Raw genomic sequence first — 24,611 nt, forward strand, 5'->3', positions numbered from 1 at the left:
TTAGTGGGAGGAGTACTGATACGGGAGGGAGGATTAGAGGGGCATTTCAAGGTCAAGGGTGGCGCCTTTTATATGAGTAGGGGCCAGGCAGATTTGTGTCAGGTCAGTGATGTCTAGGGTTTGATTGAAAAGGGTGACCGCAGGATCATCATTTTTGTTCCAGTGGATGTTGGAGTCACCCAGGAAGAGATTCTTGGAGTGGGAAATCGAAGCTTGAATAATAAGGTCAGTCATCTCTTCGGCGAACGGTAGGCAGTTTCCCGGGGGGTGGTAGATGGTGTGAAGTCGAGTGGAGGGCAAGCCGGGAAAAGAGTGGTCAGCGCAAAGGTATTCAAAGGACGAAGGGTCTTGGAGCAGGACGGGTGATATGTTGAATTTGTCATTGAAGATCAGGGCAAGTCCTCCACCTAATTGTTCTTTTCTATCTTTTCTGATAATAGAGAAGCCTGGAGGGACAAGCAGGTCGAGGATAGGGGTAGAGTGGGCGGTTAGCCAGGTTTCAGTAAGGAATGCGATGTCAATATTTTCACTGAGGATGGTTTCAGCAATCTCAGTAGCGTGGCAGGAGGTAGATCTACAATTTATCAACATGCATCGGAGGGGAGGGGAGACATGAGGTGGGGTAGTGGGACCGTGTGGGATAGGTCTAAGAATTTGATGCCGGGTGCAGGGGGAGTCTAGTCGAGTTTAAGAGAACAGGTATTGTAGAAGGAACGGGGATAGTGAGCGAAAAAGGAGAGGGGGGTTAGGGGGGTTATTAGAAGAGTTGGTTCCTGAGATTAAGAAGCTAGTGTCTCGGTGAGACTGAGATGATGAATTAAGGTTGCTCGTTGTGGGGCTAAGAGAGTGGTCATTATGTTTAGCTCGTGCTGTGGGTTTAAAGGGGAGGAGAGGGGTGTCGGTGGAGGAAGCTACAGTAGGAGGTCCGTTAGTGTTCGGCTTGCCTTTATTATCACCTTGTGACAGTGCAGCGCAATCCGATGACGTAAAAGTGTGATCTGGATTGGACGGATGGATTTTGAGGAGGAGAGAGATATCACTTCTGAGTGAGGAGAGTTCTAATGCAAGTGATGAAAGAAGAAGTTCGACTTTATGGAGTGATTGGGAGGGAATTGAGGCATAGAGTGTATCAGTTAAATTAAAGAGATTGGAAGAATACGGGTTATCAAGGTGGGGGATAGCATGGGGCGGAAAGGGGGGAAATCCTGGGGGGGTTAGGGGGGAAATTATAGAGATAGGTAGGGGGTATATTCAGAGGGATAGTGTGAGTGAGTGGTAAGTAGGAGGTTAGAGGAGGGAGAGACAAAAGCAATGGGGATGATAAAGGGAAAGTCGGTGAGTCAGGAGCAGCAGGAGTAGTAGTTGAGGGGTTGGATGGGGTTGTGGATTTGGGGGGATTGACTAAGAGGTGATCGTCAGGCAGCTTGAGAGAGCTTTACAAAGACACACATGGTCAAGATTTCATTTAAACAAGAAGACATTGCGGAAAAAGAGATGGATCAGGAGATGCTGCTGTCACTTCAGTTTTACGAAGTGTATAACAACAGTAACTCTTCAGGAAGTACATAACAAAGGAAACTCTTCAAGATGTATGTAATAAAGCTAACACTTTTTTCTTCCTTTTTTCATGTCACTAATGTATTTGTCAGGAATAAAGTGCACTGTTCACTTCACTATTCACTATTTGTCACTCTCTCCCCACGGTCACTTGTATTTAATTTGTATTTGTGACAGCCAGCGGTATTCAATACCGTTTACAATATATGATTGAATCTATTTCTCTTGTTGGTGTGTTCATTTCTTTGTATGTGCTATAAATACTCTTTGGTTCGTTAAAGCAAATGTATTACAATTTGCATGAGGAGATTCTCTCTAGTGCCAGTTGGCACAGGCTGCCTATCCAGTGGGGATGACCTCGAGTGCCCATTGCCCGAGATGAGGTAGAAATTAATGTCACGTCTACCATGGCCAATGAAGGGTTGAGCGAGAAGCAAGGTGTAATGATGTGATTGACCCTGGTTAAGTACCATGACCAGAAGCCTTCTCATGGATACATCTACGGTTGCTTGGACAATCAGATCAAGCTTGATGTTTTTGTCATTAGATTAGGCTGAGATTGTCTTTGTGACAGAATCTCTGCAAATGTTCAAAATCTTGAAGTACGAGTCCTGCAGAAACCTTGCGCTCACTAGTCCTGAGTCTGACTGGGGTATACTTTGGCTGTTGGTAAAGAGTATGGTATCACAGGAGCCTGGATGTGTATTTCACGTAGTATTCTAGACATCAAGTAGACAACCAGAGAGGATGCAACAAGTTCCCATCTGAAGAAGGTGACCTTCACAAGGACCGAGTACATTGTGGAAATGAAGAAAAAAAATGTATTTTCCCCCCTCAGATGTTCACAAACTAAATGAGCTTCTAATTGGGTCAGAGATTGAAGCATTCAGCACTGAGTATCCTCAAAATATTTGGAAGCATTAAAGTGAACTAGCCAACCTATGTCTTTTCATGTTAACGACAAAGTGATTTATCAGAAGCCAGTAGTCCCTAAGAAAAATGCAGAAGAAAGATTGCAAAAGGCTTCTCTTGACTTTGATAATATAGAGATATAGGTCTGTGTAACAGAAAGAATGGACATCAGAACGAATCTAGACTTGAGATTATCATTGACTCCAGCACTTTCAACCTCCATGGAGAACTGCACTTTCATCTAGAGGACCGTAAGGATTTCAATTCAAATACCCTCCTCAAATGCCTTGGGAACCTCGACCTTACTCAGCACATCACCAGACCCACCCACACTTGAACACTTCCTGGACCCTCTCTTCTCCACACTAAACAGCATCAATCTACAAATCAACACCTATCACCTGAACTGACAACACCCTTTTAAGTTTCAAGCTCACCATCCTGAATCACAGGAGAGCCACCACCTCGGGACAGGCGGCCGCTGCTGGAAGAACATCTCAGAGAAGGACTGGGCTTCTGCCCTCAACACACGTCACCTCCAGCACACCAGCAACCTAACGGAAGACATCAAGAACTTCAACGACTGGATTACCACCTGCACCGACCCCCTGGACCCCCTCAAGCACACCAGCAACCTAATGGAAGACATCAAGAACTTCAATGAATGGATCACCACCTGCACCAACACCCTGCCCCCCCCCCTCAAGCATGCCAGCAACCTAACAGAAGACATCAAGAACTTCAATGACTGGATCACCACCTGCACCAACACCCTGCCCCCTCCCCCCCCCCCCCTCAAGCATGCCAGCAGCCTAATGGAAGATATCAAGAAGTTCAATGACTGGATCACCACCTGCACCAACAACCTGGACCCCTCAAGCATATCCGCAGAAACCTAACGGAAGATAACAAGAATGTCAATGAATGGATCACAACCTGCACCCTCTCAAGCATAGCAACAATAACAAAATTAAGGTCACAAAAGCAAGCCAGCTGGTACACAGAAGAACTCAGGGTGGTGATGCAGCACTATAAGCAACTCTAAAGCAAGTTGAGAATGAGCAAAGACACTGCAGACAACAACGGCTTCAAATCTGCCCTGACATGTGTCCACCAGCATGTCTGAAATGCCAAGTGAACAGCCAATACCAACCGCATCGAAGCCAGCAACACCAGCACCAAATAAATCTCCATACTCTGAGAATTTACAGTGCTGCAGCCACCAGCAGCAACACCCCCCTTACAAAACCCATTGCAACAATCTTGAACTTCTTTTGGAGGAAGATCATCCACATACGGCAACTTCGAACTGACCCCAGCAACCTCGCAGCCAGTCTTCCAATCCCAGCTGAAGAATGGACCTTGACCATGTGGAACGGCATCACCACAAACGAGACTGACGCAACCATGAAGACCATCCACTGTGGGGCCCCATGAGACCCATGCCCCCACCACACTTTCAACAAAGGTCTAACCACCATCAGTGAAGTCCTCACTCCCATCCTGTATGACTCCATCAATGCGGCCCTCTTCCCAGAAACCTAGAAGCAGGCAGCTATCACAGACCTGCAGAGGAAACCCGCGGAGGATCTCACCAAACTCTCCAGCTACTGACTAATCACTCTCCAACCATACATGGCAAAAATCCTAGAGAAAACCATCAAGAAGTGTCTGACCAGCTACCTCATCAACCACCAGTTCCTCAAGGTCATCCAATCTCGATGCAGACCCAACCCGAGTATGGAAACAGAGCTCATTGAACCTACCTATGCCATGCGCATGATCCTAGACAGAGGAAAGAGTAAGGCTGTCATCCTATTGAACCTCTTGGCTTTGTGTCACATGGTTCACATCCCATCCTCATCAGGAGCCTTCACAAGATCGAAATTCAAGAATCTCCGATGTTGATCGTTGAGCACGCTCATCACTCCTTGGCTCCAAGACCAGTCCCTAGGGCGATGCCCCGCCCCATCATTGCCAGTCTCCTAAATTATAGGGACCGAGATGCCATATTGCGAATGGCAAGAGAAAAAGGCACAATTGAAGTTATGGGGAACATACTTGTATTCTTCCCAGACTTTACAGTTGCAGTCCGTAGGCAATTTGGTACAGTGAAGAAGCTATTGCAATCAGAGGGCATTCCATACGCCATGCTGTACCCGGCCGGTCTGAGACTCGGCCAGGAGGGAGACTTTAAAATCTACACCAACTCAAAGGCAGTGCTCGAACACGTAAAAAAGCTGAAAAGTAGAAGGTGTGAACCCTCGAATGATCCAGCCAAAGAGGACTTGCAACGTCTGCGATTTAGGCCTGATATGAGCTGTGACCAATACTGATAAGAGGGCATAAGTTTGGATGGTTGAAAAATATGTAGTCTTTTCCCGCTGCAGCTCTAGGATGTTTGATTGCAAGTGGAATGAAAAAACTAGCTAGAAGTCTCAAAACGCATGAATACGTTTGTGATATTATTGCATTGGTAGTAGATCTGATCAGCCACCGCCTACTTCTGTGGGAGGCTAGTAGCACTCTGGCGCTCCCCTCATGGAAGGACTCCATATGACTCAATTGTTTTTCTATGTTCGGGAGGGGTTGTTTACTCTAAATAGGGATGGCTTTAGCAAGTTGAGGGTGCTGCAGTGGGTGCGGGATGGTTGGGTGATGGGACGCTTTAACCTGTGCAAAGGCATGTCATGATCTGCCGCAAGTATGGGTAGTGAAATGAAATTCCTTACCTGGAATGTCTACGGCTTAAACAGCCCCAAGAAAATCTGCTCAGTTTTAGCGTATCTGGACAGGTTTGATGTCCAGGTTGCTTACCTACAGGAAACCCACCTAACTAAGATTTTGGAGAAGAATGTGGGAGCAAGCTGGGCAGGGGTGTGTCTAGCTGTATCCTACTTCTCCTACTCCAGGGGTGTGATGATTCTTGTCAAAAAAGGTGTGCCATTTACTATGATCAGCTCAGAGACGGATGAGAAGGCAGGGTAGCCTAGCGATTATCCTGGGTAAGATAGGAGGTGCGATGGTACTGTTGGTAAACATATACGGCTCCAATCTAGAAGACCCTGCTTTTTTCACTGACGTTTGGCGTTGAATCTCCATGTATCCTCCTGTGGAGATTTTGGGGGGGGGGGGGGGGTGGAGGATTTTAACTTCTGTTTAGATATGCACATGGACAGGCATCAGGGCGATACAAAAGGGGATGATGGACGGAGCGTTTGAGCAAATCAAACACTCACCCCCAGTCAACTGATCTGGGTTTAATTCATCACCATTCTTTAGCTCACTCAGCCACCCCAGTTCAGACATGGCCATATGCAAATCAGTCTGACCCTGTGCCTCATGGGAACAGTCCAGCCCGAACTGCTAAGCCATGTCTTCCCTGGACCGGAAACAAGCATCCTGGGACCGGTTTCGGATTCATAATCCTCATCAGCCAGGCTATCTTGAATCCACATGGACAGGCATCAGACACACTGCTAGGATTGATGGAAGCAGGGGACATTTGGGATGTATGGAGACTGACATCCAGGGTCACGGGAAAGAACCTTTATTTCCTCAGTGCATGGATCGTGGTCCAGATTGGACTATTGGCTTGCGACCGAGATGACATGCACTTGGGCAGTTCATGTAGGTCACTTGGCCAAGACCCTTTCGGATCATTCCCCAGTTCTCCTTGAGCTACGAATCCCAGATTGTGCAGGACCACCTTTTATGTGGAGATTACAGCAGGCTTTCCTGGCAGACCCCGTCTTTAAGAGCACTATAGGAAATGCGATAAGAAACTACCACATAGAAAATGAGGGCTCAGTAGATACTGCTGGGCTGTTATGGGAGGCATTCAAAGTTACGCAACGGGGAGAAAGCATAAGTGCACAGACCGGTGTCTTGAAGGCCTTAAGGCGCAGCATCAGCAAGCTGGCGACGGAGATCTCAGCATTGGAACGAGAGTAAGAGCAGAACCCTGAATCAGAATTTCTTGCCAAAATAAGGGATCTTGTGACTAGCACAACCAAACAAGAATTGGTGCAGAGATCTAGACGTTCGTTGGCCCACAAGATATATGTCAAGGAGCCTGGAAAACATCACTGAAATGCTAGACAGGGATGGGGTGGCGCAACTCACTACACCAGAGATTAGCAGGATGGTGCTAGACTTTTACGATGAACTGTATGGTGACAAGGCACAGGTGTCTGACGATGATATATGAGCATGCCTTGATGATGTTGCACTTGGGTGGCTCTCAGAAGGCCAGAGGGGGTACCTTACGCAACCCTTTTTTGTGGTTGAAGATGTAAAAACTGCCATAATGTCCCTCCCCACATGTAAGTCAGCTGGCCTTGAAGGGCTTCCGAGCGAGTTCTATAAGGCATATTTAGAAGAACTGGCACCTAGATTATTGGATGTCTTTGTGGAAGCGTACGAGACTGGGAGACTGCCCCCTTCTCTTAAGGAAGCCCTTATTGTTACATTGCTGAAACCTGATAAGGTGGCAAACAGGTGCGAATCATATAGATAGACCTCTCTCCCTTATTGATATAGATGCCAAGATTTTAGCAAAAATGATCGCCAATAGGCTACAGCCTTTGGTACCCACATTAATCCCCCCGGAAAAGTCAGGGTATGTCCCCAAGAGATCAACGGCACACAACCTGCGTACTATCTTTGCAGCATTGCACTTCTTTCAGCCTGATTTTCAAGCTGTAATGCTAGATGCAGCACAGGCATTCGACTCCCTGCGGTGGGAGTATATGTTTACTGTTTTACTTAGAATGGGTATGCCACAGTTTTTCTTTAAATGGGTCAAATTATTATACAATGAGCCGGAGGTCCGAGTGCGAGTGAATGGCTGTGTCTCAAATGCATTCTCAATTAGGAGAGGCACAAGGCAGGAATGCCCTTTGTTGCCGATTATATTTTCACTTGCATTCGAGCCCTTAGCTTGTAAAAGGAGTCAAAAACATGCTCATGCAGCATTGCAATTCCGGCAGAGACCTCTTGGGGTCTCGCTCTACGCAGATGATATGATGCTATATGAACATGAACCTGCCGAATCTCCTGGCACTACTGAGGGAATATGTACAATTTGAGAGATATTCCACATTAGGGATAAGTCAACAGTCTTTCCGCTGACGGCGGAAACCATAGAGGTAGAGCTGGATTTTCCCCTGTCGGTGAAATATTTAGGGATATGGCTGCATAGAAATCCTGAATCGGTACTTTCAATGGATTATGGCCGAGTCATTACCCGAATCACTGAGCAAACACCACGATGGGTTAAGCTGCCTCTTTCGCTGGCGGACAGGATCGCGGTCACAAAAATGACAATATTGCCCAAACTCCTCTATTTGTTTGTGAATATCCCCATCAGGCTCAATATTGCACTATTCAATATGCTTCAGACGGCTCTACTGACCCTTGTGTGGGGCGGTAAGAAACCAAGATGCAGCTGGGACTTGCTTTCACAGCCATTCGATCGGGGAGGATTTGAAGCACCTGACATGCGACTATACTATCTATGTGCCCAGGCACAATTTGTCCATTATTGGTACTTCCCACAGCGGTTCCTGCTACATGTTGCCATCAAAAGATACACAATTGATGGACGGAATGCAGAACAAATCAAAACATTCTCCCCCAGTCAAGAGATCTGGGTGAAACCCCAAAAACGGTCCTAGGATGCTTGTTTCCAGTCCAGAAAGATCCTGGCTTGGCAGTTCGGGCTGGACTGTTCCCATGAGGCACAGGGTCAGGACCGAGTTGCATATGGCTGAGTCCAAACTGGAATGGCATGGTGAGCAAAAAAACGACTAGGCCCCCCTCAAACATACCAGCAGCCTAATGGAAGACATCAAGAACTTCAATGAATGGATCACCACCTGCACCAACACCCTAGCCCCCTTCAAGCATACCAGCAGCCTAACGAAAGACATCAAGAATGTCAATGAATGGATCACCACCTGCACCAACACCCTGGCCCCCTCAAGCATACCAGCAGCCTAATGGAAGACATCACGAACTTCAATGAATGGATCACCACCTGCACCAACACCCTTGCCCCCACAAGCATACCAGCAGCCTAATGAAAGACATCAAGAACTTCAATGAATGGATCAACACCTGCACCAACACCCTAGCCCCCTTCAAGCATACCGGCAGCCTAACGGAAGACATCAAGAACGTCAATGAATGGATCACCACCTGCACCAACACCCTGGCCCCCTCAAGCATACCAGCAGCCTAATGGAAGACATCAAGAACTTCAATGAATGGATCACCACCTGCACCAACAACCTGGCCCCCCCCTCAAGCATACCAGCAGCGTAATTGAAGACATCAAGAACTTCAATTAATGGATCACCACCTGCACTCCCTCAAGGATTCCAGCAGCCTAACGGAAGATATCAAGAACTTCAATGACTGGATCACCACCTACACCGACACCCTAGCCCCCTTCAAGCATACCAGCAGCCTAACGGAAGACATCAAGAACGTCAATGAATGGATCACCACCTGCACCAACACCCTGGCCCCCTCAAGCATACCAGCAGCCTAATGGAAGACATCACGAACTTCAATGAATGAATCACCACCTGCACCAACACCCTTGCCCCCTCAAGCATACCAGCAGCCTAATGAAAGACATCAAGAACTTCAATGAATGGATCACCACCTGCACCAACACCCTAGCCCCCTTCAAGCATACCGGCAGCCTAACGGAAGATATCAAGAACTTCAATGACTGGATCACCACCTGCGCCAACACCCTGGACCCCCTCAAGCATACCAGCAACCTAAACGAAGACATCAAGAACTTCAATGAATGGATCACCACCTGCGCCAACACCCTGCACCCCCTCAAGCATACCAACAACAAAAAATCAAGATCACAAAAGCAAGCCAGCTGGTACACAGAAGAACTCAGGGTGGTGATGCAGCACTATAAGCAACTCTAAAGCAAGTTGAGAATGAGCAAAGACACTGCAGACAACAATGTCTTCAAATCGACCCAGATCTCTGTACTGGGGTGAATGTATGACATTGTTCTGCATTCTGTCCATCAACTGTTGTATTTGCATTTGTCACCCCGAGTGGGACGGGTATGCCCAGGCTTGGGTCCCATGCTCTCCATGCCAATGGAATCAAGCCATCCTGGCTGAAGAGGGGTGAAACCCCGAAACCGGTCCTAGGATGCTGGTTTCTAGTCCAGGGAAGAACTGGCTTGGCAGTTCGGGGGCTAGACTGTTTCCATGAGGTATAGGGTCAAGACTGATTTGCATATGGCTGGGTTCAAACTGGAATGGCGAGCAAAAAAACAATGGATTTAGGCCCAGATCTCTGAACTGGGGTGAATGTATGACATTGTTCTGCAGTGTGTCCATCAACTGTTGTTTTTAGGTCACCGCCTGCGAAAGACTGCACAAATGCGCAGTCTCGCTGAGGAGACTTAATGGGATAGAGTGAGTGTCTCTAGCGAGGTTAAGCCCCGCCCCTCTTCTCCATTGGCTGGCCTCCTAAACGTTGGCCAGCCATTGGAGAAGAGGTGCTAGTGACGTTTTTCTTTTACATTCTTTCTATCTAAGCCCCGTCCTTTTCAGATTGGAGGGCGTGTTTTCCTGCTGAAGTAAAAGGTTCCTTATCTTCTTTATGGGTCCAGATGGCCCCATAAAGAAGATAAGCAACCTTTTGAGTAAGCAGGAAAACACGCCCCCCCAGTCTGAAAAGGACGGGGCTTAGAGAAACTTCCATCTGTGCCTGCTACCTCGCTGTAACCCGAGCTCTCTCAGACCTCATTAGCTGTGACATTTCCTTCTCTCACGCTCAATTAGACCCCAAAAGGCCCCTTTTGTCCAATTTGCACACTTGGTTACAGAGAAGAGCATGGGGCCTTCACGTTTGGGACTCTTGCCCGGGCTGTGGCGCGCGCTGCCCGACCGATGGCTGGATCTGTGTCGCACATCAGTCTCACATATAGATCACATGACCACGTACCCCTGGTTGCACTGCTAGGAGTATGACGCACGTACAAACAGATGTGATGGTTGGCCAAGATACGGACGCGATGTCGCAACTATTACAAGACTTATAATCAATTGAGCGTTACATTTCTGCAGCGAGTAAAGCAAGTTAATGCCACTACAGCATGTGTTACAAGAGGTGGGATTACGGAAAGCAATGTGCGCGTATTCCCTGCGGCACAGGAGCTCACAGGCTGACACACACCTGCGAATGCGTGCACGTATGCGTACACTCAGGTGAATATAATACAAAAAGGTCTTGATGTTTTTCCCCAAGAAATGTGTTGCTTTTCGGAAAACAATATTGCCGTTCGTTCCTGGTCATTTTTTTGGCGCAGATTTAATGGTGGCGCTGACCACGATGTCGTGGCATCGCAACAAATGCACCTTGTCCCCGAGCAGACTCCTACTACACTACAACGTTCTTGAATCGGGTTGAACTCAATTTACTTCTGCATTAAAGTGCACCTACCATTACAGACACACAACCAAGTACAATTGGTCGATGTAAACGCCTATGATATGAAAAGGCAACCAAATTGAGAAAGCACCTCGAGGCTCCTACTAATGGTAGAAAGCGCGGTGGAAATGCAGGTGCCAGAGTAAAGCAAGGAGTACTTGTTTAGTTCACCGCTGCTCCGACATACGTGAATGTTTGAGTATGTGTGTGAGAGGGTCAGACTTTCGCTTACACACCGGCACTTTTCACTCAGGATTCGTAACATTGGGAACTCTTTAATATTTTCAACAATCAGTGCCCCTGCTGGTTCTCTATTATCCTTCTATAATAACCTTTGCATTTTCGTCTTGTATTCTTCACTCAACCTATTGCCTTTAGCGCTCTAATAAATAGGATTATGGATTTATTATGAGAATTAACAATTGATAGGGCACCTAAACTGCGGAGTGTCCACTTTAGATTGGTTCAGAGAGGTATACAATATTTTCCTCGGGCACACGCCATCTCTTCTAATGGGCCTGGTGTTAGAGTTGGCGGCTTGCAGAAGACTTAACTAGAGATAGGGTCACACAACGGCGCAAGCCCAGCCCAGGGTCACACAGTGTCGCCGTTCCAGTCCAGGGTCACGCGGAGTTGCATGCCAAACCAAGGATCACACTGTGGCGCAAGCCCACCCAGGGTCGAGCAGAGTCGCATGACCAGCCCAGGATCACACAGCGGCGCAAACCCACGCACTGTCGAGTAGAGGCGCTGCTGCACAAGCCCAGACCAGGGTCACACAGTGGCGCAGACCTCCGAGCCCAGATAGGGTCACCTGTCTGCGGAGGTGTAGCTGGGAGTCCAGTGGCATAGGTCCAACCCCAGAGGGCGCAGCGGCCTTTGCCCAGGCTAACACACCGGTGCAGGCCCTGCACAGGTTGCAATTAAGTCGCAGGCCCAGAACAGGGCACAAAATGGTGCAGACCCGAGCCCGGGAACTCATAACGTCGCAGACCTACCCCAGGGGCCACTGGGGGCTCGGGTATTGCATGGGGAGGCTGGAAGGGGAAATGGGAGCACAACTGCTGGGGCTCAGGTTAAACAATGGTGCAGGGTCACACCAGGGCTGGACTGACTACCGGGCGGTTTGGAATGCTTACGGCGCAGGGCCAGGCATAGGTCACACAATGGCGCAGGGCCAGGCATAGGTCACACAACAGCGCAGGGCAAGGCATAGATCACACAACGGCGCAGGGCCACGGTCACACAGTGCCGCAGGGCCAGGTCAGGGTCACACAACAGCACAGGGCTAGGCCGGGGTCACACAACGGTGCAGGGCTAGGCCAGGGTCACACAACGGCGCAGGGCTAGGCCAGGGTCACACAACGGTGCTGGGCTAGGGTCACACAATGGCACAGGGCTAGGCCAGGGTCACACAACGTCGCAGGGCAGGCCCAGGTCACACAACGGCGCAGGGCTAGGCCAGGGTCACACAACGGCGCTGGGCCAGGGTCACACAACAGCGCAGGGCTAGGCCAGGGTCACACAACGGCGCTGGGCCAGGGTCACACAATGGCGCAAGGTCAGAGTCACACAACGGCGCAGGGCCAGGGTCATACAACGGCGCAGGGTCACACAACAGCGCAGGGCTAGGCCAGGGTCACACAATGGCGCTGGGCCAGGGTCCCACAACGGCGCAGGGCCAGGGTCATACAACGGCGCAGGGTCAGGGTCACACAACGGCGCAAGGCCAGGGTCACACAACGGCACAGGGCCAGGCCAGGGTCACACAACGGCACAGGGCCAGGGTAACACATCAGCACAGGGCCAGGCCAGGCCAGGGTCACACAAAGGCGCAAGGCCAGGGTCACACAACAGTGCAGGGCCAGGGTCACACAACAGCGCAGGGCTAGGCAAGGGTCACACAACGGCGCAGGGCCAGGGTCACACAACGGTGCAGGGCCAGGGTCACACAACGGCACAGGGCCAGGCAAGAGTCACACAACGGCACAGGGCCAGGCCAGGGTCACACAAAGGCGCGGGTCCATGGTCACACAACGGCGCAGGGTCAAACAACGGAGCAGGGCCAGGCCAGGGTCACACAACGGTGCAGGGCCAGGGTCACACAACGGCGCAGGGCTAGGCCAGGATCACACAACGGTGCAGGGCCAGGGTCACACAACGGAGCAGGGCCAGGGTCACACAACGGCGCAGGGCCAGGGTCACACAACGGCGCATGGCCAGGGTCACACAACGGAGCAGAGCCAGGGTCACACAACGGTGCAGGGCCAGGGTCACACAACGGCGCAGGGCCAGGGTCACACAACAGGCAGGGCCAGGCCAGGGTCACACAACGGGGCAGTGCTAGGCCAGGGTCACACAACAGGGCAGGGCTAGGCCAGGGTCACACAACGGCGCAGGGCCAGGGTCACACAACGGAGCAGGGCCAGGGTCACACAACGGAGCAGGGACAGGGTCACACAACAGAGCAGGGACAGGGTCACACAACAGAGCAGGGACAGGGTCACACAACAGAGCAGGGCCAGGGTCACACAACGGTGCAGGGCCAGGGTCACACAACGGTGCGGACCAGGGTCACACAACGGCGCAGGACCAGGGTCACACAACGGCGCAGGGCCAGTGTCACACAACGGCGCAGGGCCAGGGTCACACAACGGCGCAGGGCCAGGCATAGGTCACACAACGGCGCAGGGTCAGGCATAGGTCACCCAACGGCGCAGGGCTAGAGTCACACAACGGCGCAGGGCTAGGCCAGGGTCACACAACAGCACAGGGCCAGGATCACACAACGGCGCAGATCTAGGCCAGAGTCACACAACGTCGCAGGGCTAGGCCAGGGTCACACAACAGCGCAGGGCCAGGGTCACACAACGGCGCAGGGCTAGGCCAGGGTCACACAACGGCGCAGGGTCACACAACGGCGTAGGGCCAGGGTCACACAACAGCGCAGGGCCAGGGTCACACAACAGCGCAGGGCCAGGGTCACACAACAGCGCAGGGCCAGGGTCACACAACGGAACAGGGCCAGGGTCACACAACGGAACAGGGCCAGGGTCACACAACGGCACAGGGCCAGGGTCACACAACGGCACAGGGCCAGGGTCACACAACGGAGCAGGGCCAGGGTCACACAACGGAGCAGGGCCAGGGTCACACAACGGAGCAGGGCCAGGGTCACACAACGGAGCAGGGCCAGGGTCACACAACGGAGCAGGGCTAGGGTCACACAACGGAGCAGGGCCAGGGTCACACAACGAAGCAGTGCCAGGGTCACACAACGGCGCAGGGCTAGGCCAGGGTTCACACAACGGCACAGGGTCACACAACGGCGCAGGGCTAGGCCAGGGTCACACAACAGCGCTGGCCCAGCCCCAGCACTGCTGCACCCATGGAGGGAGGACAGATGGACTCTCTCAGCTTTACGGTGCGGTTCTGCGGGCGGGTTGATCTTGGCAGAGGGGCTTGGGTTTCACTCGTATGTCAGTGCACTGAGGGTTCTGCTCTCAATTACTCGGCCAACGAGCCCTGCGTTTGAAACCCGTCTCGTTTTATTGCCAGTGGATTCAGAGAGCTCTCAAGGGCCCTCTGTAAAAACCGAGATAAAGACATGTTTACATGAAGCCCAATTACAGCCGGAGAGAAACAACAGAGAGCCCGGGAGGGCGCGAGGTGTTTGCTCTCTCGCGGAGCAGAGTTTACTGAAGGGTCCGAGTCACGACCTGCATCCTCGCATTTACTCCAGCACGAATGTTATCTGTTGTGTATCATGTCGCAAATAAAGACGCATTTTGAGTTCGATTAATGCAATTAGAGATCAGGTGCCGCGTTACACGTGACAAATACGTGTTATAAACTAACATATAGTTAACTGTGGATTGTTAGAACTTCCCCCTTATGAAACACACTGGAGGGCCCCAGGGGAAGCAAAGACGCAGTCTAGTCTTCCCCTGGGGTCGTTCGCGTAGGGAAGGGCCAGGCTGGTGGGAGAAGGGTGTGGTTTGGGGGTGGGTATAAGAATGCAGGAGAGGAAGGCGACTTCCTCTTCATGCATTCTGGCATTGCTGGGTGTGAATAGTTTTCAAAGGGGGTCGTTTTTGGCAGATTTTGTTAGGTGGTTTTAGAGAATTTACTCACAGGTTTGCGGCGGACGTGTTGCAGGCGACGGTGGTGCGGTGTTCGACTGGAGCTACTGGTCAGTGGTGAGGTGATTGGCTTCATCGGGCTGATTCCAGCGTGTGGGGGTATGTCGGGGGTTTCTGCAGAGGCGGTGCGGGAGGCTTTGCGAGTGCTGGGGAGGGCCAAGCGGGAGGACTGGCTGTGGCCGGGGGTATTGAATGAAGCATGGGTAGGCCTGGAGCAGACCCCGCAGGCGGCCTCCGCGGGGGTGTCCGCTGCTGTTATCGCCTGCCTGGAGGAGCCAACTCAGGCAGGTCGAGGCACGCCGGGTTGGGGGCGGGGCGCCGGGACAAGAGGAGCGTCGCGCGGAGGCCGGCGCAAAAGCCTGCCTCCGCAGCTTGTGTTGGTAGCATCAGGGCAAAGTGAGGCGGGCACCGGGGGGGGGAAGGGGAGCACAGGACGTTCCCCCGCTGAGCGGAAGTGAGGCCTACACGGCGGACGTGTCCAGAGGGCAAGGTGGGAGTGGCAGGGCTGGGGCTGCCGGTGGGAGGAAGGGGGCCGTGCTTTCGGGACGGCGTGTGCATGGGGGGGCTGTTCACGAGGGGGTAGAGCGGGAGGTGGGTAGAGACGGCGAGGAGGCCGCCGATGTGGAGGGTGGGGCCCTGCGGGAGGGGGTGGGGCCCCTGGATCTTTCGGTGGGTTTTCGGTCCAGCACCCCAGTAAGCCAGGGGGCTGGGGGGATGTCCCCCAACGCGGGCTCGGAGGAGGTCAGGCCTGGGGGTGAAGGGAGTACTGCGGTGGAAACCCCTTGGAGGAGCATGCAGGGTGTAGGGCCCAGGGGCTACTGCCCACCTTTGTTGGCCAGATGGGAGGCCATGGATTTGGAGTCTAAGATTAGGGAGCAGAGGCGCTTGGTTCAGGAGGCGGATGCCCAGTGGGCAGAACTCGAGGCCATCAGGGCTAATGTCGTTTGGAAGGAGGAGATGGAGGGCCCTCCTACATCTACCTCGGAGGAGGAGTTTTGGGCAGAGCAGGCGGACATGGAGAGAGTTGATAGGGCCCGAGGTGCACCGGTGGGGGGTAGGGGTACCAGGCAGGGGCAGTTAGGGATGGCCAGGATGCGGCGAGGCCCGGCAATGCCAGAGCCCGCCTGGGTTGGAGCTGGCGGAGGTCAGCAGAGGGTTGGCAGGTTCAGCGGGGTGCAAGACGGCCTCTGGAAGCCGCCTTGAAGCAGTAGGGGAGTCTGCGGCGGCTCTCCCTCCATCGCGGAATCGGGCACCGGCAGCGTGTGCGGAGCGGGCGATGGGGAGTGGTGTGCAGGTGCAGAAGGGTGTGAAAAGAGCGGTACGTGAGGTGGTGTGGAAGCTGGTGGAGGATGAATGGGCGCTTGAGTTGGATTATGGTGCGGAGAGTGAGGAGCTGGAAGAAGGGGAAGTGAGAGATGACGTGGACAGGACGGGGGAAGGAACAGAGCAACAGTGGACTTGGTGTCTTGCAGGCCCCTCGGAAGAAGACTGGCAGAGCGAAGGTGTCTACGACAAAACACAGCAGCTCGGAGCGACGGCCGGGAGTGATGCAGTAAAATCTGGCAGGTGAGGGCGATTGGTGAGCTGCTTGGGAGGAGGCCCGAAGGAAGGCAGAAAGAAGGTGTGCAGGTCGGAGGGAGTGAGGGAGGGTCTGTGAGAGTCAGGGGGAGTGGGGCTTGGGGCCAAAGGGGGGGGTGCTTGCGTCTGCGTCAAATAAGAAGGTGGTGATGGCAGGGGTACAAACGGACAAGCTCAGGGGGGAAGGATGACCGAACTGATGGGAAGGAGGACAAAGACGGAAAGGGGGAGGACAAGCATCGGAAGAAATTGCCCTATATGGGCTTGGCCATGCCTTTGGGGTCACACTTATCCGAGAAGATTAAGGGTAGGATTTGGAAACATGAATACGTAGATGTTTTCAAGCTGCTACACAGGGACGTACAGGCGAAGGAGGGCTCGAATAAGGAGGAATGGGAACCGACTAGGCGGCCCAGGGTGCCAGTGAACATGGAGAATTGGACGTCTGCCTTTTTAATATACGCAAGTATCTACTGTGAGAAGCACCTGGATAGGGCTATTCCTCTGTTAAAATGCATGAACATTATCAGAAAGGCTCGGTTACAGTTTGGGGATTTTGCCTGTCTGAGCTATGACGAGGAGTTTAGGGCCGGGTGTTAGAATTGGGGGTCTCTGGTTGGCACAGGTGAGTACTTGTGACAAGCAGGGACCCTCTCCTCTAGTCAGGGCAAGGGACTTACTCTTAAAAATAACCCCTGCTCACCCTCTAGGCAGTGTGGCGCGAGCAGACAAGGCTAAACTTTAGAGCGTTATGGGTTAAGCATTTATGACCACATACAGTAATTCAATGATACACCACAAATGGACACCAGTATAGTTTTATATCAAAAATAGGTTTTCTTTATATAGGCTTAGCACAAGATCCAAATAACGCTTCCAAATGAGGCCACAATACAATTAGAAAGGCAAAGTTTACGTTAAAATGCGTGTCTTGATGGTTCCTGCGTGTCGCGCTGTCTGCGCGGCTCTCTTGTGTCTTAAAAGAGTTAAAAAACGTTGCGGACACGCTGGTCCGATGCGCACACAGTCAGGGGCGACTCTCACAGTACCTCGAAGCTTGTAGTTGTCGCGGATGATGCTGCAGGTGAAGATGTCCCAGGAGCGTGCGTTGGCTCTTCTCCGGTGCGGGCCCGGCTCGGGTAGATGCCTCGGTTCGGGGCGTCTGGGCGGGGCTGCAGGGGGAAGCGGACGGTCCGGGTCGTAGAGGCTTCACAATGCGGCGCAGGATGTGCGACGTGCCTTTGAGCGGGGATGCCAACCCGAACCCAGCGGCGCAGTACGGGGCGGCCGGTACGCTTCGAGTGTACGAGCCGTACTCTTCAGTGCGCAGCTGCGGGTTCGGTTTCAGGAGTGCGGCGCCAGGGAAGCCGGTACGCTTTGGGCGTACGGGGCAGATTCTCCTTGCGGTACGCTCCAGTCTTTAACTGCCAGCGGCAGGGGCGGCGAGACGAGCAGTGCGGCTCACGGGGGCAGGTGCAGCGGGGTGTAGGCGGCCCGGCAGTGCCATGGTGCGGCAGTCGTACAGAGCGGAGCCACCAGGGCGGGGCGGCCACGGCCACGGCTGCAGAGCAAACAAGGTTTCGAGTCGCACTTCGATCGCGGCTCCAGCGGCAGGGCAAGTTTTGGCGGCTCTTGAGGCAGGAGGAGTCCAATATTCCTGGGACTCCGTTCAGGGGGCAAGCTCACCCACAAGCCCTTGGAGATTAGGTTGAAGCACAAGTTCTGCAAAGTCTCTTTCAGTCTTTTCCTCTCCTTTCTCAGCAAGGCACCTACTGCAGGCCAATCCCCCAGGTCAGGGACAGTACTCCTCCTTCAGCTTTTCCAGGTCCTTCTAGTCGGGCTGAGGTTCTTCGTGGTTCAAGCAGGATCTGATTTCTTAGGAGCAGGGCTCCTACCTTTATACTGCATTTCTTTTGTTCTTTGAGGCCAGGGGGCCTTTGCCTTGTTCAGTCCAGTTCTTGAGCACTTTGTTGTGGTGACTCTGGCTTGTCTTTTCAGTGTGCAGGGCAGAGACATCTGACGCTCCACAGAAGGTGGAGCCAGAATTGAGGTGGCAGAGCACAGCCCTATTCAGAGTCAACGGGCACTCCTCCCACCCATCCTGGTGTAATCTTTCTATTCACCACCTGGCTGCCCAGGCTGTCTCCTGGAATTCCCCAGCCCTGTCACTCACACAAACCAGACAGCAGATGCACATCAGAGCAGAGGCTGGCTGAAATGGTTAGGCAAGCAAATACCAACTTTCTAAAAGTGGTATTTGCAAACACAAAACATTAAAATAAACTTTGCTAAAAGATGTATTTTATTATTCTGAGTTCAGGCATACCAAACTCGAATTTATACCATGTTCCCTGAGCCTGCTAGGATTATAGAGTGTAATAATTCCAGCAGCCCATTCTGGTCCATGAGAACAGGTAGCCTTACAATAGTGAAAAACGAAAATGGCTGTAATTCACTATTAGGACATGCCACACAAATCAGGGCTTGTCCTACCTTATGCTTACAATGCACCCTGCCCTTGAGCCTACCATAGGGGCGACTCATATGAAGTAAAGGGAAGGTTTAGGGGCTGGCAAGTGTGTGCATTTGCCCAGCCAGCATGATAGTACCAGACTGCACGCAGGTTCTGCAATGGCAGACCTTAGACACATGTTACAAGGCTGCTTCTGTGGGTGGCACAACCAGTGCTGCAGGCCCACTAGCAGCATTTGGATTTACAAGCCCTGGCACTCCTGGTGCACTTTACTGGGGTCTGACAGTAAACCAAATAAGCCAATCATGGAAACCAATTACATATACACTTTATACAGGGAGCACTTGCACTGTGGCACTGATTGGCAGTGGCACAGTGCTCTGAGCAGCGAACACCAGCAAAACATATGAGGCACAGCAGCAAAAAGTGGAAGGGAGACTCACGCCAAGGTGCCAGGTCTAACACCGGGTTAGTGTGAATCCTGAAAAACCTTGGGGGTGAAATTGATCAGGAGCTGTGGATGCAGTGGATGGCATCGACACACTCGTCGGCCTCCACGCACACGGCTAGTGGGCTACCAGTTCCCCATCGGTCCTTTCTGTCGCGGCCCGCCCAGTCTGGGGTGGGAGGAGTGGTCACACCTGCAGGGCACACAGCTCCAACAGCCAAACCAGGCACCAGAACGACTGGTGCCTGCTGGAGTTACAAGGGATATTGCTCGCGATACTCTTGTAAGTTTAAACACGAGTGCCCCAAATGCAGTGGCCGGCACGCGGTCACCCAATGTTTCACATTGGCCACACCCTCAGAGCAGTGGCGAACCACAAATGCGAAGGGTAGGGGACAGCCTGGTCAGAAGGGCGCCTACTCTGGTTAAAGTGGAGGCGATGGCCCAGTGGCTCGCGTGTTACCCTGACAGGGAGGCGGCTTTGAAATTGCAGTGGGGTTTCACATTGGCCACACCCTCAGAGCAGTGGCGAACCACAAATGCAAAGGGTAGGGGACAGCCTGGTCAGAGTGGCCCCTTGAGCATCTGATCATTTCCCCGTTAGGAGTAGTGCCAAAAAAGGAAGAAGGGGAATTTTGTATGATACATCACCTTTCCTGGCCGCAAGGTCAGACGTCAATGATTTCATCACGGAGGTAGACTCCCGTGTGCTCTATGCGTCGGTGGATGACGCCATTCGCCTAGTGCGGGTGAGCGGGCCAGGGGCGGAAATGGCAAAATGCGATATTAAATCAGCCTTCCGTCTTTTGCCGATTCGTCCGGCGGATTTTGCTCTGTTGGGCATGCAGTTTGCGGGTGCCATCTATGTAGACAAGGTCTTGCCCATGGGGTGTGCTATTTCCTGTGCGCTTTTCAAAGTTTTCAGCACATTCTTGCAGTGGGCTTTTACTCAGAGTAGCGGGCATCGGGACGTGACGCACTACTTGGATGATTTCCTGTTCATCGGTAGAGCTCAATCGGTGGACTGTGGCAGGGCCCTGTCACAGTTCCCGGTGAGGGCACGGCATTTTGGAGTGCCCTTGGCACCGGAAAAAACAGCTGGGTCTAGCTCTTGCTTGACATTCTTAGGGATTGAGCTGGATACCGTTCAGTGGAGGGCTCGCCTCCCCCAGGCAAAGGTGGAGGAAATCAGGGCATGTCTGTTGTGGTTAATTGGAGAGAAGAGGATTGGCTAACGCTGGGGTTTTTGAACTTTGCATGCCGGGTAATGCGCACGGAGCGGATGTTCTGCAGGCGGCTCGGCATGGCCATGTCGGGGGCAATCTTACATCACCACAGGGTCCGGATCTCCGAGGGGGTGCGGGCTGACCTACGGACATTGCTGACGTTCCTCTCTGAGTTCAATGGGGTGTCTCTAGATTTTGTTGAGGAGCGGACTGTCTGGCAGATTCAGATCTACTCCGATGTAGCGGGGGGAGCAGGTTTTGGCCTCTTTTGGGGCGGCAGATGGTGTGCGGAGGAGTGGCCGGCCCAGTGGTTGAAGCAAGGGAGGAGCATTGCAATTTTGGAATTTTTTCCCCTTTTGGTGGCACTGGAAGTGTGGGGGCGGAATTCCAATACAGATCGGTGTTGTTTCATGTGGACAATATGACAGTAGTCGAGTTGGTCAACCGACAGAGGGCGAGAGACCTCAGAGTGCTGCATCTGTTGTGGGAGTTCATACTGCGCTGCCTGAGGTTGAATGTGATTTTTCGAGCCAAGCATGTCCCTGGAGCGAATAATAACATTGCGGATGCTTTGTCTCATTTGCAGTGGCAGCGGTTCCGGAGGTTGGCGCCTGGAGCGGACCAGTGCAAGACCAGACTGCCGGCCGGCATCTGGGCCTTGGGGGAGTGAGGGAGTGAGAGTGTTAGGATTGGTGGGGAACTCTGTGGCGGACTCAACGAGGCGGACGTACAGGCTGGGAAGAGTTTGGTTCATTTATGGGATGGCGCAGGGATGCGGCATGCGGAGTTCGTTCAGTCATTGAGCAGGGGGTGTTACAGTTTGTGCTACACTGTATTGACAGGGGGCTGTCGGCTGCGACCATTGCAGGAAAGCTGGTGGGGTTGTCTTTCGATGGTAGTTTGTTTTTTGGTTTCGACCCCACGAAGGATGTGGTCATTGGTAGGATGCTCAGGAGTTGGGTTAGGGAGAACAGGGGGGAGGAGTATTGAGGGAAGCAGTGACTTTTGAATTGTTGGTCCGTTTAGTTGAAGTGTTGCCGTTGTGTTGTTATGATAGCTTTGAAGTTCGCCTGTTTAGGCTGTGTATGGTGTGGATGTTTTTTGGGGGCATTCAGGGTTTCGGAGTTGTTGGGGACAAGGTCCAAGAGTGGTACGAGTTTTGAGGAGGTCAGATTGGAGATGGGGCGTCTGGGGATTTGGCTGGGTCAGTCCAAAACTGATCAGTTGGGGAGGGGTAAGTGGGTCTGGTTGTGTGAGAGTGGATGGGGGGTGTGTGCCCGGTGACTGAGTGGAGGACTTTTGTGCAGCTAGTAGGGGCAACAGGGGGTGAAATTTGTGGTCATGCATCTGGGGCCAGGGTTACGGCTGCGCAGCTGTTGGCGGTTTTGCGCATGGCTGTGGGTAGGTTGGGTTTGAATCCGGCAGGCTTTGGGACCCATTCCTTTCGAATTGGGGTAGCGACAAGGTTTGGTTGGTCATGGGATAGAATGCGGCGGATTGGTAGGTGGAAGTCCCGGTGTTGTGAGCAGTATGTCAGAAGTAGGGTTTTGGGCTGAGGCCGGGGTTTTTGGGTTTGAGGTTGGCTGCATTCCCGGATGTGTATTAATCTATTTTTCTTTCGCAGGTTGCGTGGGCGGACCAGGGGCCAAGATGGTCACATGGATTGTGGGGCATTCGTTTGTGCACTGGGCATCGAAATACGCAGAGCAGCAGGTGTACGGCCGTAACCTGAGACTCAAAGGACATCAACATGAGATGCATTGGTGGGGGAAAGGGGGGATGCGGTGGGGGGCACTATTGCACTGGCTCACGAAGATGGTCCCTCAAAGAGGATGCCCGGATTTGTTGAGCATTCACTTGGAGGAAAATGACTTGATTCAGCTGTTGGGTTTGGCGCTCTTGCAGCTGATGCAGAAGGATCTGGAAGTGATGAAGCAGAAATGATCTGGGACTTGCAATGCATGGTCTGAATTTATTCCCATGAGAGTTTGGAGAGGGGCAAACAAGCATGGGGCAGTCGCGAAAGCTCGGAGGAAATTGAACAGGGCGATGAGGGTGATAGCCCACCCCGGAATACGGCTTGAGGAAAGATTGCTCTTTAGGGATGACGGAGTGCATCTTTCGACGCTTGGGAATGCCTATTATATGATGGAAGTGCGTGATGTGGTGAGCAAGCTGTTGGACGAGGCGATATGGTGCCTCAGGGATGCTTGAGGGGACAGTGGCAAAAGATGCACAGTAGAACCCTGAGAGAGGGGGGGGGCAGGTAACCGCCCTAAAGGGGGTTCCCTGGTTGGCGGTATTTGGGAGGGGTGGGGGAGTCACTAGCGGGCGCACCCACCTCTCGTGGGGGGGAGGAGTGAATGATGGGTGGGCGACTGGTCGCATGAGAGTAGTGTCAGGATGCGAAGAGAGATTGGAGGGAAGGGATGAAGAACGGAATGTGGCGTGGAGTGGAATGGAAGAAGAGGCTGGAGTGTATGAAGATGGAGTTGATGTTGGGGGGGAGATTTATTGTTGTTGATTGTTGTATTTTGGTGATTGATGTTTGTGCAGCCTGGTCCTAATAAAATGGCCTTTTACGCTTAACAACAGTGTGGCCTGATTATTGGGCGATGGACGCTTGTGACTCACACCCATCTCTCGGCGCGCCTTGTGTCTGGGGTGTGTGTTGCAGTTTTATCACATAGTCTGGCCCACCGCAGAATGCATGTTACCCCCACCATTTACCGTAAGGAGAGCCTTAGGCCTTGGCTTTAAGGTGCACACCCTCTAAAAGAAGACAAGAAATATCCCCCCTTGCAATCGCCCCGCAGACAAGGATTGTGGGGGCAAAGACCGCTACTAGGGTGTGGCGCAGAGAGGCAAATACCGCACTCGGTCCAAATTCTGGGCAAATCACTGAATCTCCCCGTGCCTGAATGTGTAGTATAAATACGGTGCTCATGTAAAGCACACAAATACCTTCGGGTCGAGTTCGCGCTTAATAAAATATGCAACAACAAAAAAAAAGCATGCTGTTAAGGGTACTTCCTCAATAGGGCAAAACAAGTAATAATCATAAATGTGTAAGCGAGAGATCCTCAAAGCTACACTTCCACCTATCTACTGTCACACACTGCACTTTTTTTCTGAGGTGCAAGTTTTCACTACAGTGGGGAACAACGGCGGAACAACTGCAACTCGTTTTTTTTTCTGATCTTTACTGGTTCACGAGATTTACTTCCCAAATAATGCACTCAAATCCCCACGCTAATTCTTCGACACAATACAATGGAACTAACCCGCGGTCAACTTTCTGCAACAAACTACCCCACTACAACCACCACCACATCCACCACCACCACCACCACTACCACCACCACATCCACCACCACATCCATGTGTGTGTGGGGGGGGGCTGTGTGTGTGTGTGTGTGTGTGTGTGTGTGTGTAAATGCAATAGGTCTTGCATTTACGAGAGATTAAGCTACTGGCATTGTAAATATCAATGCCATTTATTTATCCATTTTCAAAACCAACACATAGATTAAAAATTTGTCATTTACAATGTCAATAGCTCTAACTTTTGCAAAGGCGAGAACGTTGCATTGTAAGAGCTTGTTACATGTTGCGATCGAAGCAGATACTGTGCACCCAATCCCCCTGGTGGCAGGCGGCACAGTCTAAAGGGGGGGGGGAGAAAGAGGGCAGAGATCTGAGATCAATTCTGTCAAATGCACTCTTGTTTTAGCCCTCTATCATGCGCTTCTGTGAGACTTTCATCAGGTGTCTTACAGTGTTGTACAAACCATCAA

General features: G+C 52.2%; 1 protein-coding gene across 1 annotated transcript in view; it reads right to left on the minus strand.

Moving 5' to 3' along the window:
• The window catches only part of LOC144758619 (uncharacterized), a 159,907-nt gene that overhangs the window by 128,087 nt on the left and 7,209 nt on the right, over window positions 1–24,611 (minus strand). The window lies entirely within an intron of this gene.

Source organism: Lissotriton helveticus, chromosome 1_1 (genome assembly GCF_964261635.1).
Source record: "Lissotriton helveticus chromosome 1_1, aLisHel1.1, whole genome shotgun sequence".
NCBI lineage: Eukaryota > Metazoa > Chordata > Amphibia > Caudata > Salamandridae > Lissotriton > Lissotriton helveticus.